At 36.7% G+C, this 25,013-nt stretch overlaps 1 long non-coding RNA gene across 1 annotated transcript in view; it reads right to left on the minus strand.

The window, feature by feature from the left end:
• LOC107966932 (uncharacterized) overlaps nt 1–25,013 on the minus strand; it is a 131,047-nt gene that overhangs the window by 27,245 nt on the left and 78,789 nt on the right. The window contains exon 5 of the long non-coding RNA XR_008537443.2: nt 4,649–4,757. This is a non-coding gene — a long non-coding RNA (uncharacterized LOC107966932). The remainder of the gene's footprint in view (nt 1–4,648; nt 4,758–25,013) is intronic.

The raw sequence follows: 25,013 nt of genomic DNA on the forward strand, positions 1-25,013 counted from the left end.
CTTTTTTTGTGTCCTTTTATAGAATATTTACTTGTATGCTTTCAAATATTGTACTTAAACAGTTAAAGTACCAAAGTTCTGACAATGCAAAATGTTAAACTAAAACCAGAGACAGGAAAATATTTTCAAATGAGTGCCAGATAACTGCATTCCTTTAATCCAGATCTATGCCCCAATTCAGCAGGAAATAGCTAGAATGAATGTCACCTCAGATTCTTTAAGAATGAAGAATGGGGCCAGGCGTGGTGGCTCAAGCCTGTAATCCCAGCACTTTGGGAGGCCAAGGCGGGCGGATCACAAGGTCAGGAGATTAAGACCATCCTGGCCAATAAAGTGAAACCCTGTCTCTACTAAAAATACAAAAATTAGCTGGGCGTGGTGGTGCATGCTTGTAGTCCCAGCTACTCGGGAGGCTGAGGCAGGAGAACTGCTTGAACCCGGGAGTTAGAGGTTTCAGTGAGCTGTGATCGTGCCACTGCACTCTATCCTGACAATAGAGCAAGACTCCATCTCAAAAAAAAAAAAGAATGAGGAATGGGAAAAAATGAGGAGGGCTGAAACTGAGGGGTTAATTAGGTCAGGGCTGCCTGCACTGCTTGCTTTTAGTTGCTTGTTTTTTTGTTACATTTTTTCCCCTCCTTTTTCAATGAAACTGAAAGCTGAAGTAGCTGAAGTCCTCACTGCAGAACACTGAAACTTAACCTTCACTGGCTACTTTATAGAGAGAATAGGTCATCCATGGTAATAGTAGCTTCAGTTGTTTTTCAGAAACTTGGACCAGCTTCTGTTCACTTCAAACTGGTTGAAACCACGGACCCTTCAACTGGGCCTGTGCAAATGCCCAAGAGGTAGCATTTTGACATTAGAAAGCCAAAAACTCCACCCTCAGATTATGCCACTGTTGCCATTTTCTGTACCTATGACCTATGAAATGCCATGAATGACATCCACACTTGTGCGGAATGAACCTGTAACTATATTTTTTTCCCCACTACCAATTACCTTTTCCCATGCATTATATTACCCAATTTTCCTAACTCATTAACAACCCTAAGCCTTATCTTTGGATAGGCAGATTTGAGAGCTGTTTTGCTTTCTCGCTCAGTGTCTTTGTGAATAAATCTTTTCTTTTTTGCAAAATCCATGTCACGATGATTGATTTACCGCGTGCGAGTGACCTAGACCTGGCCAATTACAGTAACATTAGATCATGAAAAAAGCCAAACCAAACCAAAACACACAACAAAAAAACACACATTATCTCTATTGCAACAGCATATGTGTAAAGTTCAAACAAAAAAACACACATTATCCCTATTGCAACAGCATATGTGTAAAGTTCAACACCCAAGGAACATAGTTAAAGAGAAATATCTCTTCTAAAGAAGTGATGTGGTTAATGGAGAGGTTTTGGTTCAAGAACCACAACCTCTTCAGTCTTTCCTTGCCTCAGTCAGTTTATCCGTGCAATATGAGGTAAACACTTTCATATGAGTCCCAGTGCAGTCTCTTTAAATTCTGGGTATGAACTGTTAAGAATAATTAATATTGATTCTACACAGGTTTCATGCTACTTGTCATGTTTAGGGTACTTATATCCACTTAACCACGTATCCATTTATATCAATTTAACGTTCACAAAATATCCTGGCAAATGAGATGGATGCAATTCCAATGAAAGACTTTAAGCAGAGGAGTGGCATGATATCACTGAAGATTAAAAGCATCATGTAATGCAGTGTGTTGATGATAGGGTCTGTGTGGATTGGGGTGGGAGCTGGCAAATGTGGCAACAGAGGAGTAAGTTAAGATATCAATACAACAACCCAACAGAAAAATAATGTTTCTTAGATCAGCATGCTGAAGTGGAAGTCATACAAAATTGTTGAGGGTTTGGAGTTTTGATGCTTTGAAAACAGTGCTGACAAGGTCAGCTGATGGATTGGCACATATCCTTGTAGAAAGTATCTCCTTTCTATGCCTCCTGGTAGCTGTGGGAGAATGTGAAGTTTGCAGGGTTGGAGCCAAATTGTCTTGCTTCAAGGCCAGGCGCCACCACTCTCTCTGTGGAAGCAAGGTACTTAGTATCTGCAGTATTCAGTTACCTCATATGTAAAATTCAAAAGACAATTCCCATATCATAGAGCTGTTGGTGAATCAAATACGATTATGTATAAACAAGTGCTTTAAGCCTTTTTAAATATGTAACAAATCATAGATAATATTTATTAAGTGGTTAGCATGCACCAGGCTGTATATAGGTGCTATACATAGATTAAATTCTCAAACTCTTTAAGAAAGTTTTGTAATTATCTCTTATTTTATTCACAAAGAAGGTAAGGCTTCAAGATTTTAATTAACTTGTCTAAAACCCTATAAATTATATATGGTATAACTACGGACATGTAACACTGTGCTCATGGTGCACAGAGATAAAGAATCAATGCCTTAAATATATTCTAGAGGTTTTCCTTTGCTATGAGGCTTGCTTAAAAATTCTATGTGGCACACTCAATATTCTGAACTAAATGTAAACAGCTGTCAACAGAAGGTGAATACTCTAAACTGAGGGTTTCAGATCTTGGACAAACAAACCAATCAATAGGTTTACTTTTCTTTTTTTCCATCAGCACATAACAATGGAAAGCTTGAAAAAAATGGTAAGGAATAAATACTGGTAAATTTGGAATGTATAATTGTGTGTATATGTATATATTATACATTTAGGTGTATGTATATAATTATATATACATATGCTTGAATACCTAATCAAGTTAGGTATTTATGTGTTTATCTCAGCTGTGGCATTTATTCGTAATTCATAGCATATTTTGTGTGCAAATATATCATATTTCACTAAACAATTATATTCATTTCAAGAAAAGTCACTTTGTTTTAATCTAAGGATAAATGTCTCCTTTCTTATAGCAAAGGTAATTAAAAACTTTGCTTGAAACAAGTGTTTTCTTATTAATGGCTGTTATCTTACATTATGTGGGCTTTCTGATAGTGTTGAAAAATGGTAAAACATAGATAAAGGAGAGAAAAACAAAGTACCTCCAGACATCACAGAAACACTCATAACAAAAAATAAATAATAACAACAATACAAAACCTCCAATATTTCTAGTGTAAAGAAAATGGTGTGGTAAATTGAACAGAAATTACGATTTAATTATTTCTGGCATTAAAAGTATGAGGAACGCCGGGTGCGGTGGCTCACGTCTGTAATCCCAGCACTTTGAGAGGCTGAGGCAGGTGGATCATGAGGTCAGGAGATCGAGACCATCCTGGCTAACATGGTGAAACCCCGTCTCTACTAAAAATACAAAAAATTAGCCAGGCATGGTGGTGGGCGCCTGTAGTTCCAGCTATTTGGGAGGCTGAGGCAGGAGAATGGCATGAACCCGGGAGGTGGAGCTTGCAGTGAGCCGAGATGGCGCCACTGCACTCCAGCCTGGGCGACAGAGCGAGACTCTGTCTCAAAAACAAACAAACAAACAAAGAAAAAAGTGTGAGGAACAGAGGAACACTGCATAAATTTTGCACATTTTATTTATAAACAATATGAAACTGGAAATTGAGACCACGTTTTGGCATCTCATAATATGGACAATTGTAATAAGTGTATAAAAATGGAAAGAAACACTTGCCTCTATATCCTATTTTACATTATGAGGGTAGATGCTGTTGGAAGTACTCATTTGTACATTGATCTAACTGCCACCTAGCAAATACCCACAGAGGAGTCAAATTATTGTTAGGTCCCTCATTGCCTGTTGACTCTTTAAGTGCAGTTCTGTCTGCTGCACACACAAGTGCAGCCCTGAGCAGGATTATTAACAAGAGCCCTCTCAGGCACCACGGAGTAAGAAAAACTGAGTGACAGAGGAATGCCTTCTCCCTCTCACCAAGTCCTCAGGGCAGTTAAAAGCCTCAGGCATGGCCAAAAAAGAACACAGAGAAAGTATCAAAGCAACACTTATATGTCGTGTTTTCTTGTTTGAATTTTTTTCTCCAAATATATATATATGTGTGTGTGTGTATGTGTGTGGGTGGGGGAGGTGTGGGTGTTTGTGTAGATATAGACATATATATACACACACATATATGTGTGTGTGTGTGTATGTTTTTTAATTGGGATATTTCTTAATACAAGCAGACTAACAGACGCAATTATCCTTGTTGACACATGATATATGATATTTGTTACACGATTATTCCCTTTTCTCCCACAAACAAAAACTTAAAATGTTCTCAAATTTTCAATAAATATTATAATTAAGATGCATTACCTTTCTCTCCTGATTACTGCTGAAAAGATTAAAGGGCGTATAAAATACGAAACATTTTATTATCCAGAGTTTTGGGCATCCCATACATGTTGGAAATGATAAGGTATTTTTGCCTGACAAGCAAATAAGCACTAATTAAGAACGGAAATTTCAGCTATTTCAATGCAAGTAAAAGAGTAGGCTTCCTTGACAAGCAGAAAGAGACTATCTTCCACAGATAAACCCTTGAGAGTGCCTAATTTTGAATGTTAAGGACTAGAAATAAAGGTGGGCACTGGAGATAATATACAGATTTTCAGATGCCTCTGGCAACAGGATGTGGGGTACCAGCAGAGGTTCTCTTCTCAGCTTACCTTGACAAATACACTTGTAGTGGATTAACCCTTATGGTAGCCTCTATGATCCTCACATCCATATGTCCACATCCTTGTGTGATCTCATCTTCCTGAGTGTGGTTGGATCCTGTGATATGCAAAGGTGAACAGATGTATGAGATTCTGTGTATGTGATTACATGATTGTGTTTCATAAGGTTGCAGCTCCCTCTCCCTCCCTTGCTGACAAGCAGCCGTGTTAGGGAACTCCACAAGGCAAGGAACTATAGATGGCTTCTAGGAGCTGAAGGTGACTTCCAGCTGACAGCTAGGGAAAAACGGAAGCTCTTAGACCTGCAAGTGTTAGGAGGCGAACATTGCCAGTACTTCTTATTGGTCTGTTCAGGTTTTGGATTTCTTCATGGTTCTGTCTTGGTTGTGTGCTTCCATGAATTATTCATTTTTTTCTACAGCTTCCAATTTGTTGGCATATAGTTGCACAATTCAGTGGATCTCTAATGATTCACTGAATTTGTGCATTATTGGTTGCAATGTTTTCTTTTTTCATCCCTGATTTTATTTGTCTTATCTCTTTTTTTTCTTAGTCTGGCTAAAGGTTTGTCCAATTTGTTTCTCTTTTCAAAAATCCAGCTTTTCATTTTGTTGATCATTTGTTTTTTATTTCAATTTTATTTGTCTCAGCTCTGATTTTTATTATTTATTTTTCCTACTAATTTTGGGTTTGGTTTGTTTTTGGTTTTCTAGCTCTTTAAGATGCATCATTAGCTTGTTTATTTAAAACTTTTCTTCTTCTTTATGTAGACACTTATTGCCACAGACTTTCCTGTTAGTACAGCTTTTGCTGTATTCCATAGGTTGGTATGTTGTGTTTCCATTTTCATTTGCTTCAGGAAACTTTTAAATTACCTTCTTAATTTCTTCATTGACCCACTGGTCATTCAAGAGCATATTGTATAATTTCCATGTGTTTGTGTAGTTTTCAACCTTCCTCTTTTTAGGGATTTCTAGTCACATTCCATTGTGGTTAGAGAAGATACTTGATATAATTTCAATTGTTTTGAATGTTTGAAGATTTAATTTGTGGCCTAAAATATGGTCTTTTCTTGAAAAAGACCCATGTGCTGAGAAGGATGTGTATTCTAAAGTCATTAGGTGAAATGTTCTGTAAACATCTATTAAGTCTATTTGGTCTATAGTGCAAATTAAGTCCAATATTTCTTTGCTAATTTTCTGTCTGGGTGATTTTTCCAGTGCTGAATCTGTGATTCTGAAGTCTCCAACTATTATTGTGTTGGGGTCTGTCTCTCCCTTTAGTGCTAGTAACATTTGCTTTATTTATCTGAGTGCTTCAATGTTGGGTGCATATATATTTACAATTATTATATCCTCTTGCTGACTTCTTTATTATTATACTGACCTTCTTTGTCTCTTTTTATAAGATTTCTCTTGAAATCTGTTGTCTGATATAAATATAGCTACTGCTGCTCCATTTTGATTTCCATTGGCATTGGATGTCTTTTCCATCTCTTTATTTGCAGTCTGTATATGTCTTTATACATGAAATGTGTTTCTTGTAGGCAATAGGTCACTAGGTCTTCCTTTCGATAAATTGAAATTGATCATTTCAGTCATTGAGCAACTGATAAATTCAGCCATTCTATGTCTTTTGATTGCATGGTTTAGTCCATTTATGTTAAATGTTATGATTGATAAGTAAGAACTTACTCCTGCCATGTTTTTGTTTTCTGGGTGTTTTGTGGTTTTCTCTTCATTTTTATTTTCTGTCTTCCTTTTAGCAAGGGTGATTTTCTCTGGTGGTATTTTTCAATTTCTTACCATTTTTTTTTTGTATCTGTTCTAGGCTTTTAGATTTGATTTAGGTTAGATTACCATGAAGCTTGCAAATACTGTATTATAATACATTATTTTAAACTGAAGACAACTTAACACTGATTGCATAAACAAACTAACCAAGAAACAAAGAAAAAACTAACAACAACTCTCCACTTTACCTTCATCCCCTCACTTCATAAATTTTCATTGTTTTGATTTATATCTCATTACACTGTTTATGTCTTGAAAAGTTGTTGTAGTTATTTTCATAAGTTCATCTTTTAGCCTTTCTGGTCAAGATATGAGTATTTTACACACCACAATTTCAGTGTTATAACATTTTTTATGAAATTGACAAGAATGTGCACTCTACTGTTTTTAGATGCAGTGTTCTATAAATGTTCATTTGGTCAAATTGTTTACAGTATTGTTTACATATTTGCATCTTTACTGATTATCATCTTACTTGTTTTATCAGGTTTTTAAAAAGTCATGTTGAAGTCTCTAACTACAATTGGGAACTTGTCTATATCTTCTGTCAGTTCTATGAGTTCTTGTTGCAGATATGTTTACATTCTGTTGTTAAGTACATATAGTTGTAATATTGCTATGTCATCTTGGGAAATTTATCACATTATTGCATAATGTCCCTCTTTAACAATAATACTGTTTCTTCTTTTGAAATCTATTTTGTATGATTTTAATAAAGCTACAGTAGTTTCTTTTTAGTGTTTTCATAAAATACCTTTCTCCATCATTTTGCTCACTCAGTGTCTTTATATTTTAAGTGACGTTCTTTTTCTTTAGACAGTTTGTAATTAGGTCTTGATTTTTCCATCCAATCTGACAATCTCTGTTTTATAACATGTTAAAAAACCCCTGTAAAAGTGACAATTCTCTCAGGATTGATTCATAGACTCAATATAACAGCAGTCAAAATCTCATCAAGCTCTTTTTTTTAAAAAAAATTGATGAAAGATTTTACATTTTCTAGACAAATGCAAAGACATAATATAGTCAAGGCAATTTGAAAAGGTACAAAATTAGCAGACTTACACTACTAGATATTAGGATGATTGACAAGCTACCAAAATATAAGTCAATATGTTTTTGGTAAAAAATAGACAACTACAAAAATGTAATACAATAGAGACTCCAAACACAAATCCACATATATACGTATTTCTAATTTAGGACATTATCTTCACTATAATTCATTGAGAGATTGGAAATAATCTCTTTAGCATATATCAATGGGTAAGTTTGATTTCAATATGGAGAAAAAAACGGAAACTTAAACCCTATCTTATCTACTACCACATTAAAAAATTTGATTCCAGGCATATAGTAGACATAAATATATGATGTAAAACATTATATAATGTCCCTCTTTGACTTTTTAAACTGCTGTTGCTTTAAAATCTGTTTTGTCTGATATAAGATTAGCTACTTCTGCTAGATTTTGATGTTCATTTGCATAGAATATCTTTTTCCACCCCTTAGCCTTATGTGAGTCCTTATGTGTTAGGTGAGTCTCCTGAAAACAACAGACACTTGGTTGGTGAACTCTTATCTATTCTGCCTTTCTGTATCTTTTAAGTGGAGCATTTAGAACAGGAAAATATCACAATTCTAAATATACATGCGCTTAACACTGGAGCTCCAAAATTTATAAGACAATTACTACTAGAACTAAGAAATGAGATAAATAGCAACACAGTAATAGTGGGGGACTTTAATACTCCACTGACAGTGCTAGACAGGTCATCAAGACAGAAAGTCAGCAAAGAAGCAATGGATTTAATTATATCCTACAAGAAATAGACTTGGGCATCCAAATTGGTAATGAGGAAGTCAAATGTTGCTATTTGTTGATGATATGATTGTATACCTAGAAAACCCTAAAGACTAATCCAAAAAGCTCTTAGAAAGGGTAAATGAATTCAGCAAAGTTTCAGTATAAAAAAAGTACAAAATGTACAAAAATCAGTAGCTCTGCTACACACCAACAGTGACCAAGCTGAGAATCAAATCAAGAACTCAACCCCTTTTATAATAGCTGCAAAAAATAAAACAAAATACTTAGGAATATACCTAATCAAGGACGTGAAAGACCTCTACAAAGAAAACTACAAAACTTGCTGGAAGAAATTATAGATGACACAAACAAATGGAAACATGTCCTATGCTCATGGATGGGTAGAATCAATATTGTGAAAATGACCATATTGCCAAAACCAATCTACAAATCCAATGCAATTCCAATCAAAATACTGTCATCATTCCTCACAAAACTAGGAAAAGAACTCTAAAATTCATATGGAACCAAAAAAGAGCCTGCATAGCCAAAACAAGACTAAGGAAAAGGAAAAAATCTAGGGCATCACCCTTACCTGACTTCAAACTATACTAAAAGGTCATAGTCACCAAAACAGCTTGGTAATGGTATAAAAATGGCATGTAGACCAATGGAACAGAATAGAGAACCCAGAAATAAAGCCAAATACTTATAGCCAACTGATCTTTGACAAAGCAAACAAAAACATAACGTGGGGAAAGGACACCCTATTCAACAAATGGCGCTCGGATAATTGACAAACCACATTTGAGAATGAAACTGGAACCTCATCTCTCACCTTGTACAAAAATCAACTCAAGATGGATCAAAGACTTAAATCTAAGATGTGAAATCACAAAAATTCTAGATGATAACATTGGAAAAACACTTCTAAGTCTTTGGCTTAGGCAAAGACTTCATGACCAAGAATCCAAAAGCAAAGGCAGCATAAACAAAGATAAATAGATGGGATTTAATTAAAATAAAAAGATTCTGCACAGCAAAAGAAATAATCAGCAGAGTTAACAGAAAACCCACAGACTGGGAGAAAATTGTCACAATCTACACAACCAACAAAGGACTAATATCCAGAATCTACAAAGAACTCAAACAAATCAGCAAGAAAAAAACCCAATTCCATCAAAAAGTTGACTAATGACATGAATTGACAATTCTCAAAGAAGATACATAAATGGCCAACAAACATATGGAAAGATTCTCAACATCACTAATTACCAGGGAAATGCAAATAAAATCCACTATGTGATAACACCTCACTCCTGCAAGAATGGCCATAATCGAAATATCAAAAAACAATAGATTGTGGGTGTAGATGTAGTGAAAATGGAAAACTTTTACACTGTTGGTAAGAATGTTAACTAGAACAACCACTATAGAAAACAATGTGGAGATTCCTCAAAGAACTAAAAGTAGATCTACCATTTGAACCAGCAGTCTCACTCTTGGGTATCTACCCAGAGGAAAAGAAGCCGTTATACAAAAAAGATGCTTGCACACCCATGTTTATAGCAGCACAATTCGCAATAGAAAAAATATGAAACAAGCCTAATGTCCATCAATCAATGAGTGGATAAGTAAAATATGATATGTGTGTGTGTGTATATATATACACACACATATAATATATACATAGATATATATATATATACACATATAATATATACCATGGAATTCTACTCAGCCATAAAAAGAATGAAATTATGGCATTTACATAACCTGGATGGAATTGGAGACCACTATTTTAAATGAAACAATTCAGGAATGAAAAACTAAACATTGCATGTTCTGACTCATATGTGGGATCTAAACTATGAGGACCCAACGGCATAAGAATGATACATTGGATGCTGGGGACTTGGGGGAAAAGATGGTGAAGGATAAAAGACTACACATTGGGTAGAGGGTACACTGCTTGGGTGTTGGATGTGCCAAAATCTCATAAATCACCACTAAAGAACTTATTCATGTAACAAAACACCACCAGTTTCTCCAAAACCTATTGAGATAAACATAAACAAATAAATAAATAAATAAGAAATTCTGGTAGATAACATAAGAGAGTATATTTATGAGCTTGGAGTAGTCAAGGAATATTTAAATATTAAAAAACACAAAATCTAAATGACACAATGCACTGTATTAGAGTTAAAATCATATAGTCATGAGAAAAATAAAACACTAGAGAATTAAAAAGCAATCCATAGAATTAGAAAAATGATTTCCAAAACAAATCTAAGACAACTTAGTCCAAAATACAAGTATATAAAATTTCCTGCAAATAAATATGAAAAAGGTTGACAATCCAGTAGAAAAATGGGCAAGAAAATTGGAGGTAGTTTAAATAATGTCATGCAGATGAAAGTGCATTCAATCTATTAGTCAACAGAAATTTACAAATTAAATCCACAATAATTTACTATAAATCACTCATAAAAATTGCTAGGTTTAAAAGTATTGAAAATACGGATTCTCAAACACTACCAGTGGTAGTATACCTTGATTAAAACACTTTGGTTATAATTTACATAACCAAATATAAGCATACCCTTGGACAGAAGTTCCGATCCTATGTACATATCTGGCAGATTGAATGATATTTGCATAAGAAATCACATGCGCAAGATTGATTACAGCAGCATTACACATAATAATTAAGAAGTAGAGACAACCCTAATGTCCATAAACAATAGAATGGATGGGTAAATCATGATATATTTCTATAATGGACTACTTTAAAGCAGTGTGTTTGTTTGTTTGTTTGTTTGTTTTGAGACTGAGTTTCACTCTCGTTGCCCAGGCTGGAGTGCCATGGCACAATCTCAGCTCGCTGCAACCTCCTCCTCCCAGGTTCAAGTGATTCTCCTGCCTCAGCCTCCCAAGTAGCTGGGATTACAGGCATGTGCCACCATGCCTGGCTAATTTTTGTATTTCTAGTACAGACAGGGTTTCACCATGTTGTTCAGGCTGGTCTCAAACTCCTGACCTCACTTAATCTGCCCGCCTCAGCCTCCCAAAGGGCTGGGATTACAGGTGTGAGCCACCGCGCCTGGCCTAAAGCAGTGTTTTTTAAACATTAATGCAAATATATGATACCTTATCATTTAAAAAATGAAAATTCTGTTTCAGTGGGTTCTGAATGGGAACAAGAGCCTATGTTTCTAATAAATTATTGTGTGATGTTAATGCTATTCTTCCTCAGGCTACACATTGAAGACCATGGATATGGGGCAATAAAAAAGAACAAACAATTGCTATATTCAACAAATTGAATGGGTATCATATACATAATGTAGAAAGAAGGCAGGCATAGAAAAGTAAATACTGTGTGACTCCATTTATATAAGATTTAAACACAGGCAAAACTAATCGCCAGTGGTAGCAATCAAAAGTGGTAACATTTGCAAGGGTGATAATAATTGGCAGGAAAAATGAAGAGGCTTCTGGAGAACGAGTAATGTTCCATTTCTTGATTCTGGTAATTATGTACATGTATTTAGACTTCATGTTAATACAATGAGCTGTACAGTTTTGACTGTTAAACTATATATATATATATATATATATATGCATGCACACATATAATATATATACATAGCATCTATATAAAGTTTACAAAGTAAATGTCCCTGTTTGTGCTTAATCTCCTATTAGTTCATGTTTTCTGAAACTCAGATCTCCAAACTGTTTAATTCATTCCACATCTAGGACCAGTTATTTCTATAAAGAATGGGAAAAAATGCTCCCATCATATGTCATACACACACACACATCATGGTATATTCAAATGCATGGAATCTAGAAATACCTTAAGCAAAAGATTAGGTCAAAGATAGAGAATAGTACAATTATATGTATAGTAAATATTAGTAAAATGTAAGAATGACTTGCAATGGCATCAAAAAGAATAAAATACTCAGAATTATATTTAATTCAGGAAGTGCAAGATATTCATACTGAAAACTACAAAACTTTTTGAAAGAAATTAAAGAAGACCTCAATAAATGTAAATAGAAAGACCTCCTGTGTTCATGAATTAAGAATTGTAATCGTGTTAAGATGATAATACTTCCCAAAATGATCTGCAGATTTCATGAAAAGCCTATCAAAATGCCAACTGCCATTTATGCAGAATTGAGAGACAATCATGAATTACATATGGAATTGCAAGCAAATAACAAATATTTTGAAAAAAAAGAACAAAGTTGGGGAACTCAAGCTCTCCAATTTCCAAACTTACTACAAAATTACAGTAACCTAATAAGTGTGATGTTGGCATAAGGATAGTCATATAGATCAATGAAATAGAATTGACAGTCTGGAAATAAATTCATAAATCTAGGTCAGTTGATTTTTGTCAACAATACCAAGAAAATCCAATGGAAAAAGAATAGTCATTTTAAAATTGGTACTGGAACAACTGGATAACTACATGCGAAAGAATAAATTTTGGTACTTATCACACATCATACGCACAAAAAAGTTCCAAAATAGATCAGACAAAAATTTCAGAGCAAAAACTACAAAAGTGTTAGCAGAAAACATTGGGGTAAATTGTCATAATTTTGAGCTTGGCCCAGGATTCTTAGATATGAGACTAAAGCACAGCAAGAAAGAAAAAAAATTGTTAAATTAGACTTCATCAAAACTAAAACTTTCATGGGTCAAAGTTGGAGAACTTACATTTCCCAATTTCAAAACTTGCTACAAAACTACAGTAATCAAATAAGTGTGATGCTGGCATAAGGTCATATAGTCATATAGGTTAGTGGAATAGAATTGAGAGTTTGGAAATAAATGTGTGTGTGTGTTTGTGTGTGTGTGTGCTAAGTGTTTAGTATTCAAAATATACAAATAACACTTAAAACTGATCAACAAAAATACAAATAACCCAATTTAGAAATGGACAAAGGACTTAAATAGACATTTCACCAAAGAAGATATATAAATGTCCTTTAAGCACATGGAAAGATGCTTAACATTATTAGTCATTAGGGAAGTACAAATCAATACTTCAATTAAATATCACTTCATATCCACTAGGATGGTTAGAATCAAAATTCAGATATCAATAAGTGTTGGTGAGGATGTGAAGAAGTTGGAATCTGCATACACTGCTGGTCAGAATGTAAAACAGTCTAACTCCCATGGAAAGCACTTTAATAGTGCATCAGAAATTTAGACATAAAATTACCATATAATTCATCAAGTCCACTTCTAGGTATGTATTCAAGAGAGTGGATAACAGGTGTCTAAACAAAAAAAATTGCACACAAATGTCCATAGCAAAATTATTCACAATAGCTAAAAAGTGGAAACAACCCAAATGTCCATTCATAGAGAAATAGGTAGACAGAATGTGACATCGCCATATAACAGAATATTATTCAGCCATAAATACAAATTTAAAAAATTTAAGTACTGATACATGCTACAACATGGATGAACTGTCAAAACATGCTATTTTAAAAATGTCATATACAAACAGCCACATATGGTATAATTACATTTATATTAAATTTCAAGAATGGGAAAATACACACAGAGAGAAAGCAGATTACAGAATTGCCATGGGGTGGGGATAGGGAGATTGCAGAGTGACTGTTAATGGTTATGGGTTTCTTGTTGGAGTGATGAAAATATTCTGGAATTAATGGCGATGGTTGCTAAATATAGTAAATCTACAAAACTGCTAAATAAACTCTATAAAATGATTAAAATGGTAAATTTTATGTCAGATGAATTTCACCTCAATTAAAAACAAAACAAGAATAAAAGAATGCATGGATGACTGAACAGAAAGTGTAACTCTATAAAAGCACACTTTACCTCTTAATCGTGAAAGGTTTCTCAGAGACTCAAAAAGGGTGCTCGTATTTCACATTTGAGAATAATGAGATTCAATTCACAACAGCAGAAGACTCCCAGTTTTTTAAGAATATTCTGAGACTCCATTCACTAACTCTAATAAGAAAAATGTGTTATATTCTGTTCTATTGCTAACACTGTGGTAGGCAATTTGTAATAGAACTAAGGGACAGTTCTTATTCCTCAAATTTGTGCAAATAGTTTAAGAAAAAAGATCTGTTGAAAATAAAATATTTAGGGCACAATAAAGGAATTTTGTCAAAATGAGAACTGTATTTATAATTTCAATGGCTGAAAGTTTAATTGGACAGCATGTATGTTAGAATCAAAATTGAAACCAATCTGGCACAACTGAGCAAGTTTCATAGGATAGATAGGAATTGACATAGATCTTGGTGAAAAATGATTTCAATATGAAAAAATAAAAATGTGTCTATAATAACACAGGAAGGATTTAAGATATTTAAAATAGAGAAAAGGAACTGAGCACTAACTCTTCCAAGGCACTGAGATGCAATTCGCAATTAGATACTCAAGCAAAAATAGTAGCATACCCCAAACATTGAGGTAAGCATTATTATTATCATTAAACAAAAAGCAAGCAAACAAACAAACTTTGAGTTATTCAGTAACTTGCCCTAAGATCATAAGACCAAATAGCAGAAAAGTCAGGGTTTTAACTTAGTTCAGTCATAAAGCTCATGGCATTATCAGACTGTCTTTAAATGGATACAATTAATTCATTTCTTAATTCTGTAACGAAAAGAGGAGGCATAGTTATGCCTACATTACTCTCCGACTGAGAGACATCTCAATGTTATATGCATACAGGCTCAAGTTAGCACAGTGACCGTCACAATGACACCTTCCTACTTCATACGTATCATTCATCTTTATTTGTGTCATATTTGTGCTTTGATGCCAAAGACATTTCAAGTCCTTTATGTCAGGTAAGACAACCATTACATTCAAAACTGGCCAAATTGTGTGTCTAACTTATTTTCTTTGCCATAAGCCAAAGGAACAATGTATTTTAGATAGATTTTTAACATATTTTCAATTTTGTGAGAATATGTTTCAGGAGTGTCACCTTGATTGCCCAGATGACAAACCTTACAAAGAATATTCAGGATTTGAGGATTGAAATATAGTATAGTCACTGCTAAAATAATCACAAACAATTCTAAAAATGGGAAATGTTACTTCTCTGATTCAGTTTAAATCCTTTCTGTAGCCGTCTGTGGAGATCACCTGATGCTTTCATTCCTGGTGTGTAACACTGGCTAAGGAGAGTGGACATGCATAGTGAGTACAGCTCATCAGGTCTAGGGATATGTTTCAGAGAGAAGTCTATATAGTGTCCCAAGAACGCACATCCTGGGACATTAAGCATCTTAAAAGGAATCATGTAGTGTCCCCTCACTTCTCATTTTTCATACCAGAGCAAACTTTAATTTCAGATTTTTCATTTCCTGAGGTGTATGTCTAGAATTAGGGTAATGAATGAAGAATTCTGAAATGGAGTTGGCCAGATTGGCTTGTATGTTTTTAGACTCTTATCAATGCTTTCATAGACTTAAGAGAAATGGTGGTGCAAAAGAATGACCAGACTCTTATTATATTTGCATTCCATAACTTTTTGAAATTTTTACTTTCTTAGAACTAATTTTCATATCGTTTATTTATTGCCACAATAACCCTCAATAAAAGTCACCAAATCTCAGTTTTGTACATTAATAAACATTTCTTTTTGCTCATCAGATGTGGGTCATTATGCTGATCTGAACTGGTGTCAGCTTAGCTTAATCATACCTCGGGGTCAGCTGTGACTCAGTTGCAGATTGGCTTTGATGCTCTTGGCTGGGTGCTCTCAGAAGTTCAGGGTCTTTAAAAAATGTTTAAAAAAAAAGAAAAATAAGTTTGGGGCCTCAGGTGAGACCACAGAGCTTACTTATTTGGCTCTGCTCCATGGTCTTTTCTCTTTCAGCAATAGACTCCAGGCATGTTCCGTTAAAGGGTTCCAAGAGATAGTGGGAATGTGTAAGGCCCTTTGAGAACTAATCTCAGAATTAGCACAGTGTCACTTCCATCATATTCTATTAACCAAAGTAAGTTACAAGTTTAGCCCAAGTTCAAGGTGTAGTGAAACAGACTCTACAGCTCCTCAGGAGGCTCTGCAAAGCCATCTTACGAAGCTCATGAAAATACAAATAAACAGATTGTTTAGACCATTTTTATAATTAAACTATTATTCCAGGAATAATGACAGAAATAGTAGTGAAGAGTATGAGCTAGGCCAAGATGGCAGACTAGAAGCACTAGTGTTCAGAGGCTCCCATCGGAAAAAAACATAATAAGCATGTGAATCCTTCACCGGCAACCAAGGTGTCCAAGTTCTCCCATCAAAATTGACTAGAAGGCTAGCGTGACCCACAGAGAAAAGGAAGAACAGTGTGGTGCAGTGGCCCACCTAAGAGCAACACGGGGAAAGGTAACCCCCACCTCCCAGCCAAGGGAGGCAGTGAGTGAGCGTGCTACCCAGCCAGGGAAACTGCTTTTTCCGCAGAACTGTGCGTGCTGCGGATCAGAAGATCCCATTTGCAAACCCACGCCACCAGGGCCTGGTGTCCCAAACCCAGAATACGCAGATTCTTACAGCCTCTCAGCTGGAATCTGCTTAAGCCTACCAAACTCCCAGAGAGAGGGGTGACCAGCACCAGCTGCAGCTGCCAGCTCTCTAAGCCACTTGAGCTCTCTTGGGGAGGGACAGCAGCCAGCACTGGGACTCACAAATGCCTAACACGCTAAGCTCCCTGAGCGGGGGAAGGGTGGCACCCATTTATATAGCTCCAGGCTGCACTTTTCCCCTGCTGGAGCCAGAGAGGCTGGATGGCTTGGTCCCAAGACATGTCCCCACAGCCCAACACACCAGCTGTGGCAATCTGTGGCCAGAGTGCTTCTTCAGGCCCAACCTGACCTATCCTGCCCTGCAGGGCAGGGCTTCCCTGCAGGATCTCCAATAACTCCAGCCAGAGGCCTAGGGACAGAATTCAAACCTCCCTGACCCAAAGCCCCTAGCGGAAGGGGTGGTCGCAGTCTCTGCAGACAGCCGACTTAGCCTTTCCACCTGGTTGTTCTGAGGAATCCAGGAAGCCTAGATGAGTGTGTTCCCCCCAGACAAACACATCCTCTCCATCAAGGGACAAAGTGCTTCATTAAACTGGTCCTGCTCCCCATGCCACCCAACTGGGTGGAACCTCCAACAGGGGTTGTCAGACACCCTATACAGGAGCGATCCTACTGGCATCAGATTGGTGTCCCTCAAGGTCAGAGGTCTTAGAAGAAGGAGTAGGCACCCATCTTTGCTGCTCTCCAGCCCCCTTGAGTGACATCTCCAGGCATGAGAAGCAATCAGATAAATAGGGCCTGAAGTGAACCCCCAGCAAACTACAGCAGCCCTACAGAAGAGAGACCTGACTATTGAAAGAAAAACACACAAGCAGAAAGTGACAATGACACCATCAACAACAAAAAACACCCCCACAAAAACCCTATCCGAGGCTCAGCAGCCTCAAAGACCAAAACTAGACAAACTCACGAAGGGGAGAAAGAATCAATGAGGAAATGCTAAAAATCTAAAAGGCCAAAGTGCCTCTTCTCCTCCAAATGATTGCAACATTTCTCCATCAAGGGCGCAGAACTGGATGGAGGATCAGATGGACGAATTGACAAAAGTAGGCTTCAGAAGATCGGTAATAAACTACACTGAGTTAAAGTAGCATGCTCTAACTGAATGCAAAGAAGCTAAGAACCTTGATAAAAGGTTAGAGGAATTGCTAACTAGAATAACCAGTTTAGAGAGGAGTAAAAATGACCTGATGGAGCTGAAAAACGCAGTACGAGAACTTCGTGAAGCATACACAAGTATCAACAGCTGATTTGACCAAGGGGAAGAAAGGATATCAGAGTTTGAAGACCACCTTATTGAAATAAGACATGCAGACAAGAATAGAGAAAATATAATGAAAAGGAATGAACAAAGCCTCCAAGAATTATGGGACTTCATAAAAAGACAAAATCTATGATTGATAGGAGCACCAGAAGGAGATGGGGAGAACTGAAACAAGCTGGAAAAAACACTTCACAATATTATCCAGAAGAACTTACTCAACCTAGCAAGACAGGCAAACATGCAAATTCAGGAAATACAGAGAACACCATTAAGATACTCCACGAGAAGATCAACCCCAAGACACATAATAATCAGATTCTCCAAGATCAAAATGAAGGAAAAACTGTTAAGGGCAGCAAAAGAGAAATGCCCGGTCATCTACAAAGGGAAGCCCATCAGACTAACAATGGACCTCTCAGCAGAAAATCTACAAGCGAGAACAGATTGGGGGCCAATATTCAATATTCTTAAAGAAAACAATTTTCAAGCCAGAATTTCACATCCGGCCAAACTAAGCTTCAAAGCAAAGGAGAAATAAAATCCTTTCCAGACAAGGCAATGCTGAGGGATTTTGTAACCACCAGACCTGCCCTGCAAGAGCTCCTGAAAGAAACACTAAATATGAGAAGGAAAAATCGGTACCAGCCACTGCAAAAAACACACCAAAATAGAAAGACCAATGAGACTGTTAAGAAACTGCATCAACTAATGTGAAGAATAACTAAATAACATCATGATGACAAGATCAAATTCACACATAACAATACTAACCTTAAATGTAAATGGGCTAAATTCCCCAATTAAAAGACACAGACTGGCAAATTGGATAAAGAGTCAAGATCCATCAGTGTACTATTTTCAGGAGACCCATCTTATGTGCAAAGACACACACAGACTCAAAATAAAGGGATGGAGGAAAACTTACCAAGCAAATGGAAAGCAAAAAAAAAAGCAGGGGTTGCAGTCCTAGTCTCTGACAAAACAGACTTTAAACCAACACAGATCAAAAAAGACAAAGAAGGTCATTCATAATGGTAAAGGGAACAATTCAATGAGAAGAGCTAACTATTCTAAATATATATTCACCCAAAACACGAGCACTCAGATTCATAGAACACGCTCTTAGAGACCTGCAAAGAGATTTAGACTCCCACACAATAATAGTAGGAGAATTTAACACCGCACTCTCTGTATAAGACAGAGCAATGAGACAGAAAATTAACAAGGATATTCAGGACTTGAACTCAGTTCTGCATCAAGTGGACCTAGTAGACATCAACAAAACTCTCCACCCCAAATCAACAGAATATACATTCTTCTCAGTAACACATGGTGCTTATTCTAAAATTGACCACATAATTGGAAAACACTCCTCAGTAAATGCAAAAGAACTGAAATAATAACAAACAGTCTCTCAGATCACAGTGGAATCAAATTAGAACTCAGAATTAACAAACTCACTCAAAACCACACAATTTCATGGAAATTAAACAAACTGCTTCTGAATGACTCCTGGGTAAATAAGGAAATTAAGGCAGAAATTAAGAAGTTCTTTGAAGCCAATGAGAACAAAAAGACAATGTACCAGAATCTCTGGGACACAGCTAAAGCAGTGTTAAGAGGGAAATTTATAGTACTAAATGCCCACATCAGAAAGCTAGAAAGATCTCAAATCAACACTTAACATCACAATTAAAAGAGCTAGAGAGGCAACAGAAAACTAATCCAAAAGCTAGCAGAAAACAAGAAATAACAAAAATCAGAAGATAATTTAAGGAGATAGAGACATGAAAAAACCCTCCAAAAAGTCAATGAATCCAGGAGCTGTGTTTTTGAAAAAATTAACAAAATAGATAGACCACTAGCTAGACTAATAAAGAGGAAGAGAGAGAAGAATTAATAGATACAATAAAAAATGATAAAGAGGATATCACCACTGACCCCACAGAAATACAAACTACCATAAGAGAATACTATAAAAACCTCTACACAAATAAACTAGAAAATCTAGAAGAAACGGATAAAATCCTGGATGCATACACCCTACCAAGACTAAACCAGGAAGAGGTCGAATCCCTGAATAGAACAGTAACAAGCTCTGAAATTGAGGCATTACCTAATAGCCTACCAAGCAAAAAAACCTAGGACCAAATGGATTCACAGCTGAATTCCACCAGAAATACAAAGAGAAGCTGGTACCATTCCTTCTTAAACTTTTCCAAACAATTGAAAAGTAGGGACTCCTCCCTAGCTTATTTTACGAAGCCAGCATCATCCTGATACCCAAACTGGGAAGAGACACAAAAGAAGAAAACTTCAGGCCAATATCCTTGATGAACATCAATGTGAAAATCCTCAATAAAATACTGATGAACCATATCCAGCAGCACATAAAAAAATTTATCCACCAAGGTCTACTCGGCTTCATCCCTGGGATGCAAGGCTGGTTCAACATATGCAAATCAATAAATGTAATCCATCACATAAACAGAACCAAAGCCAAAAACCACATGATTATCTCCATAGATGCAGAAAAAAGCCTTTGATAAAATTCAACATCCCTTCATGTTAAAAACTCTCAATAAGCAGCTATTGATGTAACATATCTCAAAATAATAAGAGCTATTTATGACAAACCCACAGCCAATAGCATATTGAATGGGCAAAATCTGGAGGCATTCCCTTTGAAAACCAGTACGAGACAAGGATGCCCTCTCTGACCACTCCTATTCAACATGGTATTAGAAGTTCTGGACAGGGCAATCAGGCAAGAGAAACCAATAAATGGTATTCAAACAGGAAGAAAGGAAGCCAAGTTGTATCTGTTTGCAGATGACATGATTTTATATTTAGAAAACCCTATCATCTCATCCCAAAAACTGATGAGCACCTTCAACAAAGTCTTGAACTGGTAAGCACCTTCAACAAAGTCTCAGGATACAAAATCAATGTGCAAAAATCACAAGCATTCCTTTATACCAACAATAGGCAAGCAGAGAGCCAAATCATGAATGAATTCCCACTCATAATCACTTCAAAGAGAATAAAATACCTAGGAATACAGCTAACAAGGGATGTGAAGGACCTCTTCAAGGAGAACTACAAACCACTGCTCAAGGAAATAAGAGAGGACACAAACAAATGGAAAAATATTCCATCCTCATGGATAGGAAGAATCAATATAATGCAAATGGCCATACTGCCCAAAGTAATTTATAGATTCAATGCTATTCACATCAAACTACCATTGACATTCTTCACAGAGTTAGAAAATACTTCTTTAAATTTCATATGGAATCAGACAAGACCCAAGACAAGCCTCAGCAAAAACAACAAAGCTGGAAGCATCATGCTACCTGACTTCAAACTATACTACAAGGTTACAGTAACCAAAACAGCATGGTACTGGTATCAAAACAGACTTACAGATGAATGGAGAAGAACAGAGACCTCAGAAATAATACCTCATATCTACAACCACCTGATCTTCAACAAACCTGACAGAAACAAGCAATGGGGAAAGGATTCCTTATTTAATAAATGGTGCTGGGAAAACTGGTTAGCCATATGCAGAAAACTGAAACTGTACCCCTTCCTTACACCTTATACAAACATTAACTCAAGATGGATTAAAGACTTAAATGTAAAACCCAAAACCATAACAACCCTAGAAGAAAACCTAAGCAATACCATTCAGGACATAAGCATGGGCAAAGTCTTCATGACAAAAAGCCCAAAGCAATGGCAACAAAAGCCAAAATTGACAAATGGGATCTAATTAAACTAAAGAGCTTCTGCACAGCAAAAGAAACTATCATCAGGGTGGACAGGCAACCTACAGAATGGGAGAAGATTTTTGCAATCTACCCATGTGACAAAGATCTAATATCCAGAATTTACAAGGAACATAAACATATTTACAAGAAAAAGACAAACAACCCCATCAAAAAGTGGTCAAAGTATATGAACAGGCATGTCTCAAAAGAAGACATGCAGCCAACAAACGTATGAAAAAAAGCTAAACATCACTGATCACCAGAGAAATGCAAATCAAAAGCACAATGAAATACCATCTCATGCCAGTTAGAATGGTGATCATTAAAAAGTCAGGAAACAACAGATGCTGGAGAGGATGTGGAGAAATAGGAATGCTTTTACACTGTTGGTGGGAGTGGAAATTAGTTCAACCATTGTGGAAGATATTGTGGTGATTCCTCAAGGATCTACAACCAGAAATACCATTTGACCCAGCAATCCCATTACTGGGTGTATACCCAAAGGAATATAAATCATTCTACTATAAAGACACATGCACTTGTATGTTTATTGTAGCACTATTCACAATAGCAAAGACTTGGAAACAACCGAAATGCCCATCCATGATAGACTGGATAAAGAAAATGTGGTACATATACACCATAGAATATTATGCAGCTATAGAAAGGAATGAGATTATGTCCTTTGCAGGGATATGGCTGAAGCTGGAACCCATCATACTTAGCAAACTTACACAAGAACAGAACACCAAACACCGCATGTTCTCACTCATAATTGAGAATTGAACATTGAGAACACATGGACACAGAGAGGAGAACAACACACACCAGGGCCTGTTGTGGGGTGGGGAATCAGGGGAGGGAACTTAGAGGATGGGTCATAAGGTACAGCAAAACACCATGGCACATGTATGCCTATGTAACAAACCTGCATATTCTGCACTTGTATCCTCCAACTTTTTTTTAGAAGAAATAAAGAAAAAAATGTATATAGTACATTCAGGACTCCAGAAGACCTTGTCAGGTCCCTTCTCTGAAGAATGTTTCACAAAACATTTAGTGGGCACTCTAATGGGGAGATTCTAGGGCAATACATCCACACTTCCTGAGCTTCATAGAAGGAGCAGCATATTCCAGGGGCTGGGCATTGTATGGCCATCTGAAATTGAAGTGGAATGAGCCCAGTCAAGAATGAGACACAAAGTCAGGAGGAAAGAGATAAAAATGGAAGCTGTATTGCAGACAATAGCAGATTGGAGAAGACAGCTTGGATCTGTAGCCCCAGTCCATCTCCTAGTACCTGTGGCCATGAGTTCAGTTCACACACCCATAAACCCATCTCCCTGCAGAGACAGCACCCTTGTCAGGAAGCACTTCACTGCATCAGTGACAGAGGCCTGTGGCTTCAGAGCATACTGCTTCCAGAGATAGGAAACCACGCTGCTGAGTGCTCAGCACTTCTCTCAATCTCACCAAGCAGATAAGGCACCAAGTGAAGGTGGATGAGAGAAGGGTAGAAGTTACCTTCCTAATGCTTCTAATTTTCCCTTTAAGAAACTGAAATGGAAGTTTTGTTATATTCAAACATAAAGATTCTGAAATATGGTCCCAGGCCAGGTGCAGTGGCTCACACCTGTAATCCCAGCACTTTCAGAGGCCAAGGCAGGAGGATTCCTTCAGCCCAGGAGTTCAAGACAAGCCTGGACAACATAGTGAGACCCTGTCTCTACAAAAAAATGAAAAAGCCAGGCACTGCGGTGCATGCCTATAGTCCCAGCTACTCAGATAGCTGAGGTGGGAGGATCACTTGGGCTCCAGAGGCCAAGTGTGCAGTAAGCTATAATTGCACCACTGAACTCCAGCTTGGGCAACAGGGCAAGTCCCTGTCTCAAAAAAAAAGAGGAAAAGAAAAGAAAAAGGAAGGGAAAGAGAAAGAGAGAGAGAAAGAAAGAAAGAAAGAAAGAAAGAAAGAAAGAAAGAAAGAAAGAAAGAAAGGAAGGAAGGAAGGAAGGAAGGAAAGAAAGAAGGAAAGAAAAAAAGAGAGGGCCGGGCACGGTGGCTCATGCCTGTAATCTCAGCACTTTGGGAGGCCAAGGCGGGTGGATCACGAGGTCACGAGATCGAGACCAGCCTGACCAACATGGTGAAACCCCGTCTCTACTAAAAATAGAAAAATTAGCTGGGCGTGGTGGCACGCGCCTGTAATCCCAGCTACTCGGGAGGCTGAGGCAGGAGAATTGCTTGAACCTGGGAAGGGGAGGTTGCAGTGAGCCGAGATCACGCCACTGCACTCCAGCCTGGTGAAGGAGCAAGACTCTGTCTCAAAAAAAAAAAAAAAAAAAAGAGAGAGAAAGAGAGAGAGAGAGAGGGAGGGAAGGAGGGATAGAGAGAAAGAAAGAGAGAGAGAAGGAAAAGAAAAGAAAAGAGTTCCTCCAACACTCTGGAGGGATGGGCATGGTTAGCTAAATGATTCTTAAGGTTTCCATAAATTTAAACTCTGTGATGCCAGAAGAAAGGAACTTGGCCTTTTTTTTTTTTCTATCTTTCACCACAGGATTTCGTAAGGCATATTTTTATATAAATAAACAAGAAAATAAATTTTAGAGAGTATGAGCTAAATTTTGATGTTTTAAATGAATAAAAGGAAGTGAGAAGTAGATTGGTTTAGACTGACATGAAGAGAATAGTTTTGAGGGACAAGAAAGAGAAATATTATGGATGAAACAATGTAAAGCAAGAAGAAAACTTATTCTATCTCTAGGCCATTTCATAGTCCAGATGTTGAAAAACACAGTCACCACTTGGTTACCTCTATGTTTATTAATGTCCTTAAGGGATGGTCAGAATTCAGTTCAAACAAAAAAAAAATCAAGAAATCCAGAGATGACACACAAAAGCCTCGAATAATAGAGAAATAAATCTTATTCCTAAATTAAAGGAAAAATATTAATGTAAAAATCATGGGAAATTGTAAATCTCAACTCAAGGGGATTGTTTTGAAATCTGATAAATAAATTATCAACTGCATGTAGACCATAAATAAAAGAGAATTGACAAAATTCTTGAAAAAGGGTTGAATCACAATTTGAATTATATATTA

This window comes from Pan troglodytes, chromosome 8, assembly GCF_028858775.2.
Source record: "Pan troglodytes isolate AG18354 chromosome 8, NHGRI_mPanTro3-v2.0_pri, whole genome shotgun sequence".
In the NCBI taxonomy this organism is placed as follows: Eukaryota; Metazoa; Chordata; class Mammalia; order Primates; family Hominidae; genus Pan; species Pan troglodytes.